This window comes from Anopheles nili, chromosome 3 (genome assembly GCF_943737925.1).
Source record: "Anopheles nili chromosome 3, idAnoNiliSN_F5_01, whole genome shotgun sequence".
NCBI lineage: Eukaryota > Metazoa > Arthropoda > Insecta > Diptera > Culicidae > Anopheles > Anopheles nili.
The window spans coordinates 70,985,646-71,005,541 of NC_071292.1; the positions used below are offsets into that span (position 1 = coordinate 70,985,646).

General features: G+C 46.7%; 1 protein-coding gene across 1 annotated transcript in view; it reads left to right on the forward strand.

Annotated features, from left to right (window-relative positions):
- LOC128724976 (uncharacterized) overlaps window positions 1-19,896 on the forward strand; it is a 53,194-nt gene that overhangs the window by 8,975 nt on the left and 24,323 nt on the right. The window lies entirely within an intron of this gene.

The following is a 19,896-nucleotide window of genomic DNA, read 5'->3' on the forward strand; positions in this document are numbered from 1 at the left end:
TGACGCTTGATGGTGTTGATGCAATCGCCGATCTCTGCGCGTCGTCTGGTCAGCAGCAGATCCAACGGCGATGCGGGCGATTTTCTTGCATTCAAAACACCAAGCTTCCTTGTGTGAGCAAACGTCGAAACTGGCTTTTGCAGAGGCCGAGTGCATTCGTGCGTTCTCTCTTTCATGTTCTTGCATTCTCTCTTTCAAATTCTGTCTGCCTATGTAACCGGTGTTATTGTTGATGAAGCGAACTTCGATGAGCTTTGGAATATTATGGCGGGAAAACTCAGTTGTTATTGTTTGCATGCTGCTTTCGGTTCATTCCACACCATATTTGATAAATATTTTCAATGGGCTTACTCTTTGTTTGTGCAATTCGCTCTAATAGATGGAATTTTATTGCATTACAAATATTTCAAACTGTTTGTTGTATTATTAGCTCGACTCTTGTTTGTTTATGTTACCATTTCGAAACGCTATCAATGCCTTCACATGAATTTAATATATCTTTTTCTACCTCACTAACGTATTGTTAACGAATTTTGAAGGGCTTGTTTTTTTTAATCCAAATCAAACACAAGCTCATAGTAACCCAGCAGCGAAACAAAAAAAACGGAAGTAAGAAGTCATTGTACCGCACACACGTGGCAAGTTTCCATTAATTAATTTTTAAAACACGAACGCGAGCGACCGAAATAATCTAGCCTCATTCGACGGGCCAGTGATCGCGGGCTTCCGAGCTTTTATCGCTAACTGCTAAATGCTGCTAATTGGAATATGATTTAGAGAAAAAAGAGAGAGAGAGAAAGAGAAAAAAAACTGCTAGGCCACCCCAGGGAAAATGACGAGCAAGATCTGTTATGATCATCGGGTCATCATCATTTCCCCGTTGTTCTTTGTTGTTGGTGGCTACCCGTACTCCATTTTCCATAGGTGATTTTTATCAGTACCTTGATTTTGGCGCTTAAATTAAATATTTAAAGGATTCTGCAACCACCGGTAAATGGCTTCATTGATATTTTTTAACGAAGGGCAACATTTATTTATTTTTCATGTAGTATAGTAGTCTATATTAGTACTATTTGTTCTAATTCGCATGTTAGAATAATCTTCATGCGTGTGAATACTTCGTTTGCAGACCATAGGCTTCGTCAACACACGGCATGTGCCAGACGCGCGCTTTTAATCGTACCTAATGACTAGTTCCGCTCAAATTTGTTGCGGTCTATGGATTATTGCGGCAGGACTCCACCGTCCTCCGGACAAAAAGTGTAATCTGCGAAAGCCTGCTTCAAGTCTTGGCTGATTCTCGAACGCCTTATGCGGTCCCACCTCTGCTTTATGAAGCGCGGCGACGAAAAGCCGTGTATCACGCACTAAAAGGAGTGTGGAAGCAAAATGTACAAGCTGCTTGGGGAAGGACATGAGGGAGCAAGATAAGAAGCATGACGTCGTAGGGTGGCAAATGGTTGGCAAATTTGTGATTCGAATTCAATCTCAGTTACGATAGCCCCTTCGTAAGGGGAGAAATGGGCGCAGAAGGGCATCAGAAAGCATAAAATAAAACACACTCACACAATCGGAGCAAACACTACCATGCCGAACAGCCAACGGCACGTGACTGAGATGATTATGACATTAGAAGACGAGCCACCTGATGAGCCAACAGGTCCGCCTCCGGGTTAGGCCTTTGGTTTGGTCGTTTGATGCGTTTTTTCTTGTGCCATCCTTCTCCTCAGCCTTGCTCTCGTTTTCTCCCACACTCGGGACTTGACTTTGGTGGCGCTTTTCCTCGCTCGTTTCCTTTGCCAAGCCGCTGATTGTCGCCCAGCAGTTCCGGTTGAATTCCCGTCCGCGGCGGAAATCAATTCGCTGGGCTGGGCTGGTGGTTTTTCGCCCCAAACCCTCTCCCAACGTGGCTTAAGGTCATGTTTTCACTTAGTCCGGATGTTTTATACACGAGCCGAAAAAGATTAAGGTTTTACAAGCAAAGTTTCCACGGGCCTGTGTGTGGGTACCATTTTCCGCCACATGAAGTGCGGTTTCCTTTTGGGTGTAGCTTTTCGTTTTGAGCTCATCCCACCCCACGGGTTGTCGTACGAATCGGGGAGCCCGCTTTCGGTGGAGTGAAATAGTTCTCCTCGCCCGATTGCTAATGAGGAGGATTTTGTTGTACATACCAACGAACGAGGTGCCAACTCTGTGGCCCACGCGGCAGGGTTAAGTGCCCTCGTTCTGGATCGTTTGACTCTGGCGCAATCCATCATGAGGTGCCTCAGCACTACAGCGAGCTGGTGAGCTGCACGATCCGGCGATTAGCTGGACGGGTATCATTAAACAAAAAGCCCAGTGCGGCGTGATTCTTTATTTGCTCTCTTGATAGATTCTTCAACCGAACAAGCAAAATTAATGCTCGATTATAACCCCGTGGGCTTGAGCTACAATTGGGTGTTTACGCGGTTGAAATTATTTATAGTGATAGATACGGTGATAATAACATTCTGTTAGCCATCTTCAATCACAGGGTTATTGGAATAGAAAATGCAACTGGGTGGAGCCAGCCAACCTGTCTGCTTGTGCATTATCAGCAAATAATGCCTCCATTCGGGACGCACCGGTTCTTTGGCTGGAGGAGGAAATTTTCGCCGAGCTTTTCCTCCTTCTACAACATCACGGCCCACCGGAACCGGTCCCAAAGCCTCCGAAACGCAGGGCAGTAACCTTTCACCGCTCCGAAACGAAACCTGCTAATTTCCACCGGCTAACTGGACTGTTTCATTCAACACACGCCACACCCGCTCTGTGCCACTGCCGAGGATGACCCGATGTGTGAGGTTTTGGGTTTGTTTTTATCTTTTGTTTAGCATCTTAAATCCCGCTGCACGATTCGCTCATTAGCGAAACGCGGTGAAGATAGATCCGTTGGCCACCAGCGGCGGTCCTCCATCGCATTTCGCCTTTTCCCTGACCCGAAGTCCACGGCGGTAATGGGTTTTGATGGTGAGCTTTTGCCGCGCGTGAGACTCATCTTCTCCTCCAGACCAGTTGGTGCCACAGATTTTTGCCGCAAATTGACGGAAGCCCCACTCGAAACGATGCGCGGAGATGAATTATTTATATTAGCACGTTGCTGTCGTTCCTCGTCGGTGTGCGCTTTTTTTGCGGATTTTTTGTTTTGTTTAAATTTACGTTCGGAGATCTTTTTAACGGTTTCGACGAACGGTGGACGAACCCTGTGCGAGATGCGATCGATGGGTGAGGAATGGATTAATTACACCCAATTTGTGCTGATTTGCTTCTCAATCTCACTTCGGGAATTCGGCATCAAGGCGACCAAGGAAGTATAGTGTCCTTATGCAATCTGTTAGAGGAGAAGCGCAAACTCAAATGCTACCTGAAAGGATTTAACAACTGCCCCACAAAGTTGCACGCTGCCTGCATGGATGGATGCTGCATTATTAATGTGTTCCACCCATTTTTTGTTTGCTTTTAAATTGAACCGTAGCTAGCACGTTGCCGGTGGGCTAATTGTTTCAATAAAACGGCAACCAGTGTGGAACCGGTTGCGTATTATCAGCCCATCTGCGCTTAACTGGCTGTTGATGAAACGAAAGTGAACGTGTCCACGCCCACGCCCTTCCCGTAGGGCTAGAAGAAGCCGTGCCGGTTGGGTGGGTGGCGGCGTCGGCTGGGTTATAGGGTGCAGGGCGTTCGGGGATGGAGAAAGCAAAACTCTGTTGGCTTCTTTGACCAGACTGCCTGGCTCCTGCGCTTGCAGCAACGAGAGAGATTATAAATCGGAGCTCCTCCGTTTCGTGGAGCCAGCAAAAGGGCGGTGCACGCAAAAAGGGACTCAACCACCCAGTCAATTCTCACGGGTGGGCCTCTCGCTTTTCAGGGCGGGTTTTTCTGCACAGAAAACCCGCTCTGCAGGCTGCCGAGTTCGCATTGGGGGATTATAAGATTAGTTTCAGTTTTAATTGAAGTGCAATTTAGCGTTTTTCTTTTAATTTTATGTTGAACTTTCTTCGAACTGCATGCAGTGTTGGTTTGAGCGTTTTTTTTTTGTAATTTGACACGATCGTTGCTTAGTTGGAGGGGTAAAGCTGAAACACAAGCTTTGCTGAATAATTGCATGTTTAAGTGACAGAAATATCCTTTTAGTTTCCATTCGAAGGACCTACTGTTTGCTGCTGATTTTCTTGCGGTAGCTTAAGAATAAATGTAAAAAGCATGGTACACTTTTTTTTCAAAAATTGCTCGGTTAAAATCGTTAGACTCTGGGTAAAATATTTTAAATATCAAATATTGTAAAAATCACCTGAACAATTTTGGAAACAGAAAAAGATTTGTTTGAATAAAAAAGGACACTGCTTGTGTGAGATGTAAACTTGCAGAACCGAAAGGGCGCGTTCCGTGACGACAGCAGCTCAATCCGTTACGTAATGATAGCGTTCCGTATCGCTCTCTAATCAATGCGTTTAGCCTCTAAACAAATGCAGCATTCGATACAGGAGCATGAGGAAAAAAGGACGTGTCGCTTAAATCTAAGGTGTGCTTTCTTCCTTTTTTCATCCCACGGAAAAGCACCGCTTCCTGCGAGAAAGGACTCCGCACACACGACCGCGACATTTTCCGTGCGCACAATGTCACGTGCTCGCAGTTCGTGGAATGTAGCGTGACAGCGCGTATGTCACGCCGCCGTTCACACTCGCTCTCTCCTATTCGTCACTCTTCTTCGAATACTCGCTCTCCCTCTCTTGTTTGTTCGCTTGTTCTTTCGCTCTTTTTTTTTCTCGTTTCGCGCTTCGAAACGTGAGCACACTGTTTTTTCCCGCTCCATCAGGCACGCTCTCAAAATGAGTGCGCTCACAGTGTGAGTACCAGCATAGCGCGAGAGCCCACACGCGGAAGAGAGAGAGAGAGAGCGAGTGATCGAGAAGAGAGCGAACGTACAAGCGCGGCCCAAGGGAGCCGCTCGGAAACATTGCAGAAGAAAAAGTTAAACTCATTCCGATTGCGAAGATCGCGGCGGAGGTATCACACGCGCGTTGCGGCTCGTTCGTTGTGTGTTTTTTCCCTCTCTTCCTTGCATTCATTGTTTGGCTGCGGTTTTTACCTCCGCAGTTGATAATTGCGCATGCAAATTTTGCGCGACCGGATCGAAAGTGAGAGTGTGCCCGCCGTTGGCAGCCCGTGAAGCGGAAACCTCCGAAAAGCTCTGCTAAAGAAGGTGGTGCAGAATTGACCGCGCGCCTCGTGCGTGAAGCTGAATGTGCCTGAATGTGTGTAGTGTGGGTAGTGGCGTCGCAAAGTGTGAACCGCCGTCCTGTGCTGCGCAAGAAGCAAGCCAAAGGTGACACTGTGTAAACGCAGCAGCGAAAGGCGCGCCTCGAAGAAACTGAAAACGCCAGCAAAACTTTGTGAGAAATCCGCGCCACCGTAGTGTGCTCCGATACCGGGAAAGCCAGCGCCGCGGTTTTCCTGGAAAGCGCGCGTGTGTGCGACCGACAGTTTTCCGGATCCTTTTTTTTTCTCTTGTGCACACGTACACACACACACACACACGCACGCGTGTGCGCGCGTGCACACAAACACAGTAGCGGCATCCCCGTGAACAAAACATCGCCAGTGTTGCGGAGAAGCAAAAGGGGGAAAAAAAAACATGGAAAAACATAGCCGCAGCGTTTCACGTATGGTAACGGTGGCGGTGGTAGTGGAGCAAAAGAAAATGGTGGCCGCCGTCGGTGGTGAGCTGCGTCGCCGTCGCCGCCGCCGTCGGGTGGTAGAAACGCAATATTTTCGGGTTCCACCGTAAGCGACCGCCGACGATGACACGATGATGATCATCATGACGATGACGGTGCTGATGATGAAGTGCTAATGAATTGTCGTCGTTGGCTTCGCACGCCGCCGCCGGATCAAAAGCACACTCAGAGGCGCTTGTACGGAAGGTTCCGTCGCGTTAGGAAGTATGTGTGGTGGTGGTCCACCGGAGTTGGAGTGGGTGTTTTGGGGAGGGACAGGAAGAAAGCACGCGTGTTATTTGTCCACCCTCCCTAGGCCCTTTACTTCCTTCGTTCGTTTCTTCCAACTTGTGGTAGAGGGAGGTCGAACAAAAACAAACAACAAATCCTCCCAATGGAAATGTGCGCGCTAAGAGAGTTTGTTGTTGGGTTGGAAAAGCGTGTTTCGCGGAAAATCGTGAAAAATTCGCCGCAGGAAGTTTTTGCGCGCGAACACCAAATCCTCTTAGCAAGGAGAAACGGGGAACTATTCGCGGAAAAAGAGACCCCCGTGTGTGCCCCCCGGAAAAGCTGTCCTCATCTCTCTCTTCATCAACCTGATGGAATTTTCGGTCCACTTCCGGATTCACGAAACCCCAGCCCCACAGTGCGTGCGTGTTGTGCCGCCGAAACGACTGAGTGTAAAGGAAGTGCATTGAAGCGAGAGAGAGAGAGAGAGAGATAGAGAGAGAACGGTGTTCGTGTGTGAGTGCGTGTGTTCGCTCTCGCTCCGTCATTTGTTTGCTTGGCGCGCGTCGTGTGAGAGATGGCCTTGGAGTTGGAGCAGAAGGAGGCCGAAGGAAGCGCATCGAGTGTACGAGACAGAAGCGTCCAAGCTGCAGGAAAAAGAGAGAGAGAGAAAGAATGAGAGTTTCCGCGAGAACAGGAAGGAGAATGCGTTCTAAGTTTGTCTCTCCCCTCTCTGTCACTCCGCTTGAACAGCACCGCGTGTGTGTTTCGCAAGGATATCTAACAATTTGTTCCCTCTCGCGGGCGCTTCGGTGTGCGTGTGGAATCCCCCAATCAAGGCTCCACTCCATCGGTGTGGAAAACGTCCCCACACTTGTCGCTGTTTTGGTGGAAAAATGCGTGTTTTCCCAAGTGCTACTCACGGTGCGCATTGAAGGTGGCGTACGCGCGCGCGCGCGCGCGTACCAATGTATTGCTCTCTCGCTTGCACACGGGAAGTATGTGCGTCTCGCTCGGTTGCACATGACGTTTCGTGCGGCTCACGCGGACCACTTGGATCGGACCGAGACGCGCCAAAAGCACGCCAAGGAGCGTGTGAGTGTGTGTATGTGTATGCGAAGGGGGTGAGGATAGTACCACCGGTGTTGCAGAATTATGGAGCCCTCCCCAAGCCCACTGTGCTTCTGAAATGTACGCGAGAGCGAGATAGCGAACGCGTAAACTTCTCCCGCGTGCGCGCGTGATGATGTGTGTCCGCTAGCGTGAATGTCGAAGGTGAGTTTGATTTTGGGGAGCGTCTGCTGGGTGCACGTGCGTACGCGTGTGTGTGTGTGTGCACGCTCGCGCCTGAGGGGGTGCGTTGTTTTGTCGGCTCTTCTTTGAGGCTTCATTCTAAGGGATGTGCGTGCGTATGTTTGCGGTGAAGATGGTTTTGGCGCGCTCCATCACGAGCTCGATGTTTGCTTCATGTAAGCGAGATGGGAAATGAGAGAAAGAGAAAGAACGAGTGCGAAGAGAACTTGTGACGAACTCGCGTTCTCGTTCGAGTGTATGCAAGAAAGAGAGAGAGAGATGTGAGAGAGAATTTCGAAAAGTATTTTTCCTTTACGTGGCTCTTTTCGCTTTCGCACTCATATACTCTCTTTCTCTCTCTCGTTCTTGTTGTACATTGGCTAGTAAATTTAAACCATGATCGACTGGGTTATAACGGCCGGTTGTGTGGTGGTGTGCGTGTACTCGCGTGTGCGGTGTGGCGCAGCCGCCCTTCGCTCATTCACGCTCACTTCACGCTTGTGGGAAGTTGGTGCGGGTTGGTGGAATGGCATGAAAGAAGACTTTCCGTCCCGCGGGACACGTAACACGAAGAAGACTGGCATCCCGTAGTACAACACAAACCGCGCGCTTCGTGCGAGAGAGAAAACGAGTGAATGAATAAGAGAGAAAGCGGGCTCGTCCAAGTGTAGCAGCTCGCTCGCTCACGCACCCTTCTTTCAGACGATCGTTCGTTTGCTCTCGTTTGAAATATATGCAACGCGTGCTTATCGGGTCTCGTTCGTCCCGTCTCTGTCGCACATTCTCACTGGACGGTGTGAGAGCGAAATGGGCGATGTAAAATTCCAGCAAGCCATGGGTTCGCCCTTTGCCGTCGCCGCCGAGTGATGGTGTGTGGTTTGTGAAGCGAAGCATAGGTTCTGTTTTCAGAATGGTTTGTACGGAAGGAGTTGGTGTTTGAGAGGGGTTTGCTGGGGGACATGGAAAGGTGGCACGCGGCGGCCGGGAATGGGAACGAACGGTTTTTGGCTTCTCAAAATATGAGGAAAAAATCCCAAGTAGACGGACGAGAAGAAGAAAAGTGGACGAAAGAAGGCAAGAAAAAGGCATGTAATGTCTGGGAAAAAGGGGCGCACATCTCTAACTAAGGTTGTGCGTACGTTTGTCGTTTTAGTCCGGTGAGCTTCGACCGATGGTCGAATCCCGGGGCGAGCATAGTTTACCTACTTTATAGATGAAACTTTTCCTACGAGAGCTGTCGCCCGGAAAGCCAGCTCCTTTGGATGATGGTTAAACTTTTCCGGAAGTTCGTTTGAATTTGAGGATCAAATTGGAAAGGAATTGTGGCACAATATTCGCCATGTACTTTTACTGTTGATTAAACGGCTGTTACGTGATGGAAATGGCTATCAGACATGTAAATAAAAAAATAATGATTTTATTAATTTTAATTTTTAAATGTGATATATACTTTTATAGAAGACTGACAACAAAGGTTTCAGAATTGATCATTGATCACTCACCAGGAAGATTATGTTTGAAACTAATGTAAATAGTTTAAAACGCATGTTTTCAAAATTGAACAAACCAGTCAATATATTATTTTAGTAGTATTAAACTGCCTTACTCATCACTTCTTGACCTAACAAACCTCGGGGAGACCCGACCGGAAACCATCACGACGTCCATGTATTTCGATTATTTTTCCACTTCCGCTTGCTTCCTCTTGCGGTTTTTTTTTATTCACCAATGTGTGGGCTCTTTTTTCCTTCACTCGGTTGGGTCCTTTAGATTAAAAAAATGTCTTATAGGCGCTTTCGACACACGCGCGCGCGCTTCTTCATTTCGTCCTTCCCGTCGAAAGGATGAAGCATGTGTTGGTGGTAATGATGGTGGGGGAAGAGGGCTAGAGTGGCTACAGCCGAAGAATAAGATGATCAGAAGCGAGTAAAATGGAGGTATTTATTGGTGGAGAAGAGAAGCATTTTTCGACCTTCTCGCTCATGCATCAGGACCGTTGTGCGTGACGGTTTCTTTCTCCATGCCTGCTTTCCGTTCTTCTTCTGCTTCCTCATCCTCACGCACACGCAATAGGAACGCGATTTTTCTTCTTGCCAATGGTGCCCTGTTGTTGTGCGCCTGCTGCTGCTTTTCTTCGATGTGAGACTATTTCTCTCCTCTTGCTCGCACCGTTCTTCTGTTCTTATCTTCCCTCGCCGGTCTGCTGCGTTGCCTTGGTGTCTTTTCTGATCACCGGATCGTGTATTCTTCTGCCCTGAAGAAGCCCGCGAGAACTCACTCGTATCGTTGTTTTTTTCTATCTCTCTCTCTCTTTCGCTTTTTAACCACCCATCGAGGCTCTCTTGAACCGTATGCGTTGGTAGTTGTCCGCACGGCCGCCATTTTGTGTTATCCCGTGGAAGTGAGAGCGAAAACAGCTCGTATCGTGCGGCCTCCGTCTCGCATCTGAGAGAACGCACCGTAGCATCGCTCTTTTGTCGGATTCAGTGAGAACCCTGTGAAGGAGAACTGTCTCTTTCTCTCTCTTTCTCTGTTATGTGCACCCCAGACAGATCCTTTTCTCTTTGGTGCGTTTCTCTTGGGGAAAATTCGGCCAGGGATGCTCATCACTGTTGTTTTGTTGCTACTTGCGACTGGAAAATTAGATACTGCGAATTTGAAAGCGGCATTTTGCGCACAAGCAAACTAAAATATGTTATCAAATAACGAAATTGTATTTAACTCCAACATATATATTGTGTATTAAATTAAACTACATCATAGCTATGATTGTTTATTTGAGGAGATTATTCTCCGACGTGCTTTTTAATAGATCATTCAAATCCTATTCCCTAAGGTAACTAAAAATTAATCGATAATTTCCTATGCGCGCAATGAAAGGAAAATTATATAAAATAAAAGTTTTTTGTGCCTTTTGCAATTTTGCGTTTTTCGGAAAAGCTAGGCTGGCTTCTCGTTTGGATACTTTACCTTCATCTTTAACTCGTTTTGGAGAATGTGTAAGGGACAGAACGAGAACAGCATAAAAACTATGCTCCGTCTCACACACACGGCGTGTACATTGTATGTGTACGCTAACGAGCCAACACACGAATACCGCGCTGTGACTTCGATGATAATGCCGATGACGATGACGATGGAGAAAGTAGCGTGGGAAAGAAACGCCCCAGCATAAGACATTTTTCTTATGCGTGTGTTTCTTCTTTTTCTTCTTCTCCCTCTCCTTGCTGTCTTGTCCTTCGTAAGCCGCCTGCTTTTGGGTCCTCCACTCTTTCCCTGTCCATTTGTCTCCATTCACGGAATGTTGTTCTTCCATCTCTCTGTCGTATGCTCTTCTTGCGCCCTTGGGCGGTTGCGCTTTCCTCCTTTTATCCAATCCATCCTTTTCCTGCGCTTCTCATCGGTACCGTTCGGCTTCCTTTGGGGCACAACATTCCCGGATGTTTTTTTCTTTATCATATTTCCATGGCCGTTTGCTCCTGCTTCAGGGACACACAACAGAGAATATTTATATTGAAGGAAGTTGTTAGCCTTCGTTTCAAATTTAGAATGAAATTTCTAGCATGGGTACATGAATAAAATTTAAGAGTTTAAATAGGAAATAACATGCTTAAGGCGTTTGGTCGTGTTAGTTGATTATACGAAAAATGTCTTTCTAGGATGCTAGAACATTGCCCAAGACGTATGAACGGTCCCACATATTCTAGCACTGCGCTCAAATAGGCTGCATATGTTTAAAGAAATCGTAAGATGTGCAAAAATATGTTTTGATTTGTCTTGAATTTTGAATAATAATAATAATAGTAATAGAATTATATAAATCGCTAGAAATTGTTCGAACTCTTGATATGACAACATGTTCTGCGATAGTTCAAGCTGAAAAATTAAATCAGCTATGGCTTGCATCTCATTGTGGTGCACATCTCGCGGATTATCAAGCATTACGTCATTTCCGGGACATAACTTTCTGTTCTGTTTTTTTTCGGTGCTCAAAGCGATGAAACGAAGAGACGACAAGGTTCGGAAAATAATAAAAAAAATGTCTCAAAGCCCGCCAAACCGCGGCAGACACATGCTCATTCCATGAACATCGTTCGGCAAGTAACGGCGGCAACAATATTAGAAGGCATGTGAAAGGCAAGCATGAAAAGAAGAAAAAATCTATCTCATCAAAAATCTACTCGAAATACGGTTTTTTTCTGGGAAGACAGTAGTTCGTTGTATGTGTAACACGTCTTTATGCCGTTCATTCATCGTTTTCTATGAAGTTTCTAAAGGACCAAAATGAATCGAAAAAAGTGCGCTGTAGGCTAACATGACTTTTGTGTAAGCACATTTTTATCCTTTTCCGTTTTAGTGACCTAATTTTTTGTTGTTGTACTAATCGCACAACAATGTAGGTTGAACTTTGTGAACCATTGTTTTTGTTACATGTAACATTATCCAGCTCTGGTAGAGATGATAAATAAATTTACAAGAATATAGTTTTATTTCGTTCATTATAAAAAAACAATCCTTTAAATCCGTTACCTTTATTATTCGATCCAATTTCATATAAATTGAATTAAACACCAAAATCCCACGATCAAGGAAAGAAACGCATTTCGTGTTTCTTAAAAATTCCGCAATTCCGGTTTCGCGGAATTCCCCAGGCATATCGGTGGCTTTGCCTTCGAGAATTACGGATCATTTCATCCAGGCGCCTGCACAGCCCTTCTTTTAAATTTCTCTGCCTTTTTTTCAAATCCCTCCTCGCACGGCGCGGTTGAAGGAGGTAGAGGTAATGTTTTGTTGTCAGGATTGGCTCTCTCCACTGTCTTTCGAGGGTGATGATATTTTTTAGGGATGCTTTTGTTTGTGTCGGGGGTTTTCCCGATCAGATCTGCAAAAGTTCCATGCGTCGGCTTGTTTTGTTCGTTCCTTCGTTCCGGCGGGTGAATTCCACCGTTTAGCGGGGAGCGCAGCGGGTCTCTTCCACCTCTTCTGGCCCGCGCGAGGCCTCCACAGTCGCTCGACCGGAGGACACATTGTGTTGCGCCGAAATCGGGAAGAAAAGCGCTAACCAGAAAATATTCAAAAGAGACTCCAACAACGAGCGTGCGTTCGCGCCGGCAAGAAAACATCAAAAGTGGCGCGAAAAAATTACACACGATCGTAGGAGCGCCAAAGAGGACGCTTCTCATGGGTGGGGTGGAGGTTGCAGAAGTGGAGCACCACTATCCAAGGGGGGGGGGGGGGGAGGCTTGGGTGGTGGGAATGTGTTGGGGTTGTTTTTTCCACGTTCCAAGAGCAGAGCTGGGAATAAAGTATGAAAATGTGTGTGTGGTGCTCATCACGCGGAATGCCGCTGCGTCTCCTTCTTGTTGTAATTTTGGTGGCTTCTTCGGAAGCTGGTGGAAAATGGTGTCGAACGGGGGGGGGGGGGGAATGATTGCGCCAAGAGATGACCCACCGCTGATCGCGAGACGCGTCTCCTCGACGTATTATTATTTTCTTCTGATGCTGCTGCTGCCCGTGGAAGCGAGGAAAACAAAACTAATCGAAAAAATAATATGCGGGGCAAATTATTTCACTCCCGTTCGTTGAATGAAAGGTAGAGAAGGGGTGGGTGGTAAGAAGGATGTTTGGCCGACGTTAGTGTGGCCGGTTTTTATCCTTTCTTTATCTCCCTTTCTCTTGTTAATCATTGCATCGTGTGGTCCACACACGAGAAGGACGCGTTTGCGTACGAGAAGATGCTGAATGCTGTTTACGTCGTTTTGGTGTGGCTCCTGTTCAAAAAGGACCTCTTGATTTGCTATTGCACAGATCAGTTTATCTGTAGGGCGAATTTCTGCATCACTTACCCTAATTTATCGAAACAAAATTCATCTTGTTTTCTCACATTGCAAAAATCTTACGCTTAAATCTCATCGTGCGACAACCATACGTTTTTTGTTTGGGCTGAGTACCTCATCAATGTCTAGAAAGCCTCCCATCGTAACGGCTGAGAAAGTGCATCACGTAAACTAAACGTAAAGGTGAGTGAGTCTTTTTGATGCAATCTTCGAGAGAGCCGCTACCAGGCGCTGATAATCTCTTCCCCAAATGCAATCTCCGCTTTGCTGTGCAACGAGTGCAACATGAGAGAGTGAGAGAAAAATGAAACACAAACACATCTGCATATGTGCATGTGCATTTAAAAAATGGCTTTGTCGCAAGGGCGTGGAGGAAAATTAAAAGGCGTCAAGTTGTGCGGTCATGTTTCGTTTCAATTTGGGGCGATATGTGGTGGGGTAGAAGAGTGGGTGGAAATGGAAGTTGGAAGAGAAGAAACATCCCACCCAATCCATCCCTCGTTTTCTTCTCCCATGGGGTGGTCCCTCGGTAGTGGGGTTGGATGGAAAAGAGCACCTTTCCTTCCTCCGAAAAGCGATAGTAGCATTCGTAGTAGTAGTAGCCATAGTAGTTGTAGAGTTGATCCCGTGGGATGAGAGTGGTTGTGATTGCAGCATATTGATGGTCTCTGCGCGTGGCGTCATGAACGAGAGACCGACCAGCAAAAGAGAGACGGAGAACAACCCCCCAATCGTCATGTTTACGTGTATTGGAAAGGGTGTTGATCGAAAAGGGGGTCGGGAAAGGGTGGACAGGTCTATGGGGTAGCGTGGTGAGGAGGTTGGAGAATGTTGGGCTGAGGTTGTGTTGGCTCGATTTTTTTTATCAATGGGTTTAAAGTTTCATTCATTAATGATTCCACGCCGCGACGACGCGATGATCACGACGACTGTGAATGTTGTTTTTTTTGTGTGTCTCTTTGTGCTCTTTCGCTTTGCCTTCTCTACCTCTCGGGTTATCTTTTGTCGGTGTTTTTTTGGTTGCTTCCAATACTTTTTTTTGTACACTCTGAATTTGTGTCTTGTGTTATTTGCTTCTCAGCTTCTTGGGTTTCTTCGTTCTCAAAATAATGCTCCTCTACGCTTTACTTTTGCGTTGGTTCTGATATTGAAAATGGAAAACGTATTTGTAGACGGAACCAAATTTATTTTTTTTAATTCAAGAACATCGTCTTTTCTTAACTCATTATGATACATTTAAATCAGACACTAATAAGATTTTCTTTCAATTTTGTCTACTTCCAGGTACGTGTTTCGTTTGTACAGAAAAATAAAGGAAAAGTATCCTTATATCTCACGATAATGCGTAAGTGGTTAAGGTGTCTTAGAACCAAAATAAACGTCCTTTCACATTGATAATGTTAAACGCCTATTAACTCAATTTGTGTTTGCCCAACTTTTCCCACATGGAGCACATTTTCCGGCTCATACAGGGCGATGTACCCCGAGTAAGTTGTTTATTTGGCAACGTAACAAAAAAACGCTTAAATTCAATTCCAAATCGGGAGGAAAATGAAATGGGTTGGATTTTTTCCTGTTATATTTTAGACAGTTTCCCTCCACTTAAGCTCCCCTGGTATGCGACGCAGAGTGCGCCAAACGAGGTCAAACGAATTCCGCCACGCCGGTTCGTGGGGTGGTTGCAAGGTGGGAGCAAGGAAATGGGATGGAAAAAGGGGGGTTGTATGTGTAGAAACACTCTTGTGTTATCTCTCTCGCTCGCTCACTCGCCGTTCCCATCGGTATGCGGTCAATGACGGCGATGATGATCGCACTGATGACTGTGTCAATGATGTGTCCAGGTATATCCGTGGGAAAAGTCAACAAAACTGCACCCGTGGCCGACCGCACAAGCCCTCCGGTGTGAGTGAACAAAATAAAAATAAAACATCGGTGGAGCAAAGCAAGCACAACACACCCCTTGGAAGCGCTGGGGGTGCGATTGTGTGAGCGAGACAAGAAAGCACTATTTGGGTGCGGTTGTGCGTGCGTGCTTGTGTGTGTATGAGATATGCTCCAAAAGTGGCCTTTTTCGGTGGGTTCAATATTGTTTATTTTGCTGTTTTTGGCGTTATTCGCTTGATTTGATGGAGGCCACGGTAATTGGGAACGCGGATGGGATGTTTGGTGGATTGGGTCGTGAAGATTGAACCCCTTCAACAGTGTGATCAAGTGTCAGTGCTATTGCTGAAAAAACCGGCACTACGATGACCTAATAGAAATTTATTTTTATACATTTTTTTCATATAATTATCGCTTAAATCAGGTTGATATTTTTATTTAAATCCACCAAAATGCTAAGCTAATTTGTGATACATTTTTATGTTGTATGTTTACTCGAAAATGTCTTTAAAACATTTAACTGTTGTTAACAGACACAGGTTTGGTTACACATGATCTTTGTTTGTTTCAAGATGACAATAAGTTTATGTTTATATTTTTACTCATTTTTATTATCCTTAAAATATCGCCAAATGCAACACGGCGGTATGAAACATCGCATCATCAGCCACCGTTCATTCCACGTTGGCGGCATGTCGCCCGGGGGCATCGTACTCGTGGTCTGGAAAAGAGACAACATCCACCATTCACTGCGTCACCCCCACCCTTCCACCATGGGCGTCTGGCCATACCTCATCCCTTGTCCTTCGATCAGCACCCCGGTGTGGCATGTGGCCAGAATTTACCGTCAGCCAAGCACGAGAAACCCCTGCACTTGGGGTGCAAGCCTCGCGTCCCTCAGGCTTCACATACCCACACCCCTCTTCGTCGCCGACATTGGAATGTGGTCCTAAAACGGTTCCAGAATCAGGTATCCACCCCAAGTGCACACACACACACACAAACGTACCCTCGGTCGCATAAAGCATACATTTCGTTGTCTCTCTGTTTCGTCCTCGCTCCTGCGCTCGCGCAATTTGGGTTTGTTGGGAGTTGGGGAGGAGGGAGAGGTTGTTTCGAATTCTCGACGCGTTCTCTGGAAAGTCAAGGGTATTCCGTTTCTCCGCCGAGTCATTTGCAATTTGACCACAAAACGTGGGGCGTTGGTCGAAGGATGACTGAGCTTTACGGATCGTCCTGACTGGTGACCGAGTGCAAATTTTGTGCCAAATGGCTGGGAGAGAAACAGAGACTTTCAAACTCGGCAAAAGATCCGCTCGATTCGTTTGTTGATGGTATTGATGCACTGAAAGCATCTTGAGTAGGAAAAATGATAAGCATTTACTGCACTACTATACTCTTTTTGTTTTTCATCAAGCATTGAATGTTTTTTTATGATTTATTTTTCCACAAATTTGTCGGAATATATCATTTGCAATATATGTTGGCTGATCACGATGGCTAAATGTTACACAAACGTGAAATTGAAACAGGTATCTTTTAAGCGAAAAATATTGCATATTTTGTTCCCCTAAACTATTGAAACAAGCGCACCGATACAGTTAAAGGAGGAAAATTAGAAAAATCATCCGCTACATCTTCTGGACCACACGGTGATGGGGTGCTGGTGACGACGGGCAGGGAGAAGAGAAAGGCGAATAAGGCGCACGTCGCGCCACATTCCGGCACACGCGGAAAGATTGGCATCTCCAGCGGTGAGAGTAAAAAATGCCGACGAAACTCTCCCAATCCGTGGAGGAGGGAAGTTCGCTGGGAGTCGTACATTCCAAGGAAACCACAAGGAAGAAAGGATGCGAGGGGGTGGTCTTGTGTAACGGCGATTAGCAGCGGGGCCGGTTTTAGCCTGTCGACGCGACGGCTGCTTGTGCCCCCGTAGCTTATGAAAGGAGGCGAAATTATCTAGCATCGTCGAAATGAAATAAAAACACACACAGTTATACGCGCACGCCAAAATACAAACTGCGTGTGGTGTTCCTCCACCGAAAAGAGGGTGTGTGAACGCTTTAAAGGCACCCCCCTCCCACCCCCACGCAGGAGGAGGAAAACCACAAAGCTCACCATGTGTTGTTTTTTCTGCGAAGCTTTTAAACAAGAACAAGAAAAGCACGCATGGGTGTGTGTGTGTGTGTGTTGAATTCGTGTGTGGTTTCTTTTGGTGGTTTGTTCCAGAAGCCAGGAGCCTGTGTGAGAAGGACCAGCCCCCCTTTCCCCTCTCCTCCCTCCTCTCTTCTCTTAGTCAGCTCACGTCTCTCTATCTCTCCCGAAGCGCACGCAATCCATCGATCGATCGGTCTGCTGGCTGGCGGAATGTCAATGACCGCCGACAAGTGAGACTCTCCCCCTTCGGGTGATCCCCCCACCAACCGCTGCTGACCGTTGATCGATAGAGAATGTGTGATGGGTCCACGTCGTTGGGAAAAAGGGGGATGAAAATGAAGGGAGAGCGCGAGATAGAGAGAATGAGAAACAGCGGCAAAATGGGGAAGAAGAAAGACAAGCATAAACCGCGCGGATGAGGATGGGAAGGCAACTCCCCGACAACGGGTTCGAAAATGGGATGGAAAAGGCAAAGGAAGGAGAGTGAAAAACTAGAAGAAAGTCTCCCAACACAACCGCCGTAGCGTTTCTTGGCCTCTCTACGGGTATTTTCTTGCCCATTTCCTTCGTCGTCATTCATCGATCCCTACGCAGGGAGGGCTTTTTCCCCAGGTGGTACAAAGGTGAGCGGGTGGGAAGGGGAATGATGAGAAGAAAGAGAAAAGAGTCTAGATAAATTCTCTCCCATCCCTTCGTTCCATCGATCGTGCAAAGCACAACGATCGTCACATCTGAGCTAATGTGGAAAAAGAAAGGAAACATTGGAAAGCATATGGGTTGTAGCTGATAAAAGGGGCATGATGGAGGACTACCAGAGGGAGAGGAAGGGGGGAGTAGGGGTGGGGGTGGGGAGGTGGAAGAAGTAAAGGCTTCAAATAAACAACAACAAACCAGTTCGAGACCACGTTGAAGGAAAAAGAGCCTCCCGGGAATGCCTCGTCAAGGCGCATATTGGGGCAAAAAGGTCTCTCGAAGGAGAAAAAAGGGATTGCGAAAGAATGTTTAGGTGGCTAGAGTGGGGTGATTTGTAAGGTGTGTGAGGTAGCAGGGTCGGTGGGTGGTGGTAAACACTCGTGAGGGGAGAAAAAATCGAATCGATTGAGGAATCGACGGATTGATCCCCGAATCGTTTGGGGAATCGATCCCCGAGTAGTGGGGAAAAGTTGTTTAAAAACCGATGGAAAGGAAAAAAGGAGAATGCCTATACGCAAACACACGCAGTCGCACACTACTTGAAGCTCTACGTTTCATTCTGTCTGCGATGTCCCCATGCCAAGCTGCTCCCCTCAATATACCCGTTACTCATAAGCTCACTTATGGTCGTTTTAAAACGAAAACGAAACGAAAGCAGCAGGAAAATAAAATTGTGGAAAGACGATAAACAGGAGAGAAAGAATGCGTTAGCTCGTTCATATTTTCTTCTCCTGTTTCTCAATCTTTTACCGATGCGCTCCTGTGCCGTTCTTCTGTCTTAGCCTTTTACGTCCCATGCCTCTGGCAGTGTTGTTACCCGTTGCATTGGAATGCGTGTCTTTCGTATCCCGCAGCCGTATCCCGGTTCTTCTTTTTTCTGTTCATTTCCCCCCTTTATGTTGTTCTGTGTCCATTTGCTTTCCTCTTTGATTTCGTTTCCATTTGGTTCGTTGTTGTTTATCATTTTCGGTTTGCCCTTTTCGCTGCCGACTTTGGCAATTTTGTCATTTTTGTCTCAAAGTGTTTGGGATTTCCTTTCGTTTTAAATAGTTTGTGCTGGTTTTGGTTTCATTTATTACATATGCTTGTGCTATTTGACATATTTCTTCTATTAATTTTTATGTTTCACTGTGAATTTTACTATTTTTTGCCATTTTCATTAGTTGATTTATTGTGTCTAATTTTTTTTCTATGTCGATGTACATCAATCAAGCATAAATTTAAAGCGTTTTTTCAAGACTGACAACTATGCAAACTCTTATCCCGACCGTAACTAATGTTCAGGCAAACATTTTGCAACAGCATGCCCCCGTGAACCGCGAATAGCGTGTACTGTTACGAATGGCGGCGCGTTTGGCTCGTAAAAGGAGACCATCAGCTATTCTGCCCAAGTCCGGTTGTCGCGAGTACCCAGCCGGAGGTATTTGTGTCACCTAACGGCGGCAAACCCGCCTGGAATGTGCCGGTCCGGCTCGCAGCGGAGTCTGGCCGAAGAAGAAGCCACTACTGGAAAGTTGGAGAAGAAACAACGCCAGCATATATCAGGGGCAGATCTCTGCGGAGAGAAACCGCGGCCAAGTTCTCCTTTCGCAGGCCGCAGAACTCCTTTCCGAAGAAAGTTCCCCAGCGAAAGGAGTCGCAAAGAGGAAGGCGAGTGTGAAAGATGCGAATGCCAAACCTGACCCAACCACCATTCCCCCTTACGTGGCGGTGGGTGGGCGTTTGAGGGGAAGGGGAGGAAATGGGTGAAGGGTGGTATGCCAATAAAACACTTGCCACATTCCACAGCACTCCGGTGGCGGCTTTTACAGTTAGGTTTTTATGCATATTTAACAACAATCTGAGAAGCTCTCCTTCTTTCACTTCGAAGCAAAAAGCCACCGGTGGGAGGGAGCATAGCTGTGGCCAGGGAGAGAGGAAAGGCATAAAAGCAAAGACCGGCTTGAATATCAACCTACCTTTGCGCCCCCAGGGGGGGGGGGGCTCCATCGGGATCGGGTTGTTTTTGTTTTCTCGCCGCAAATCTCGACCGGTGTGCGGTCCTCACTTATCACGCTTTTCCACGGGTT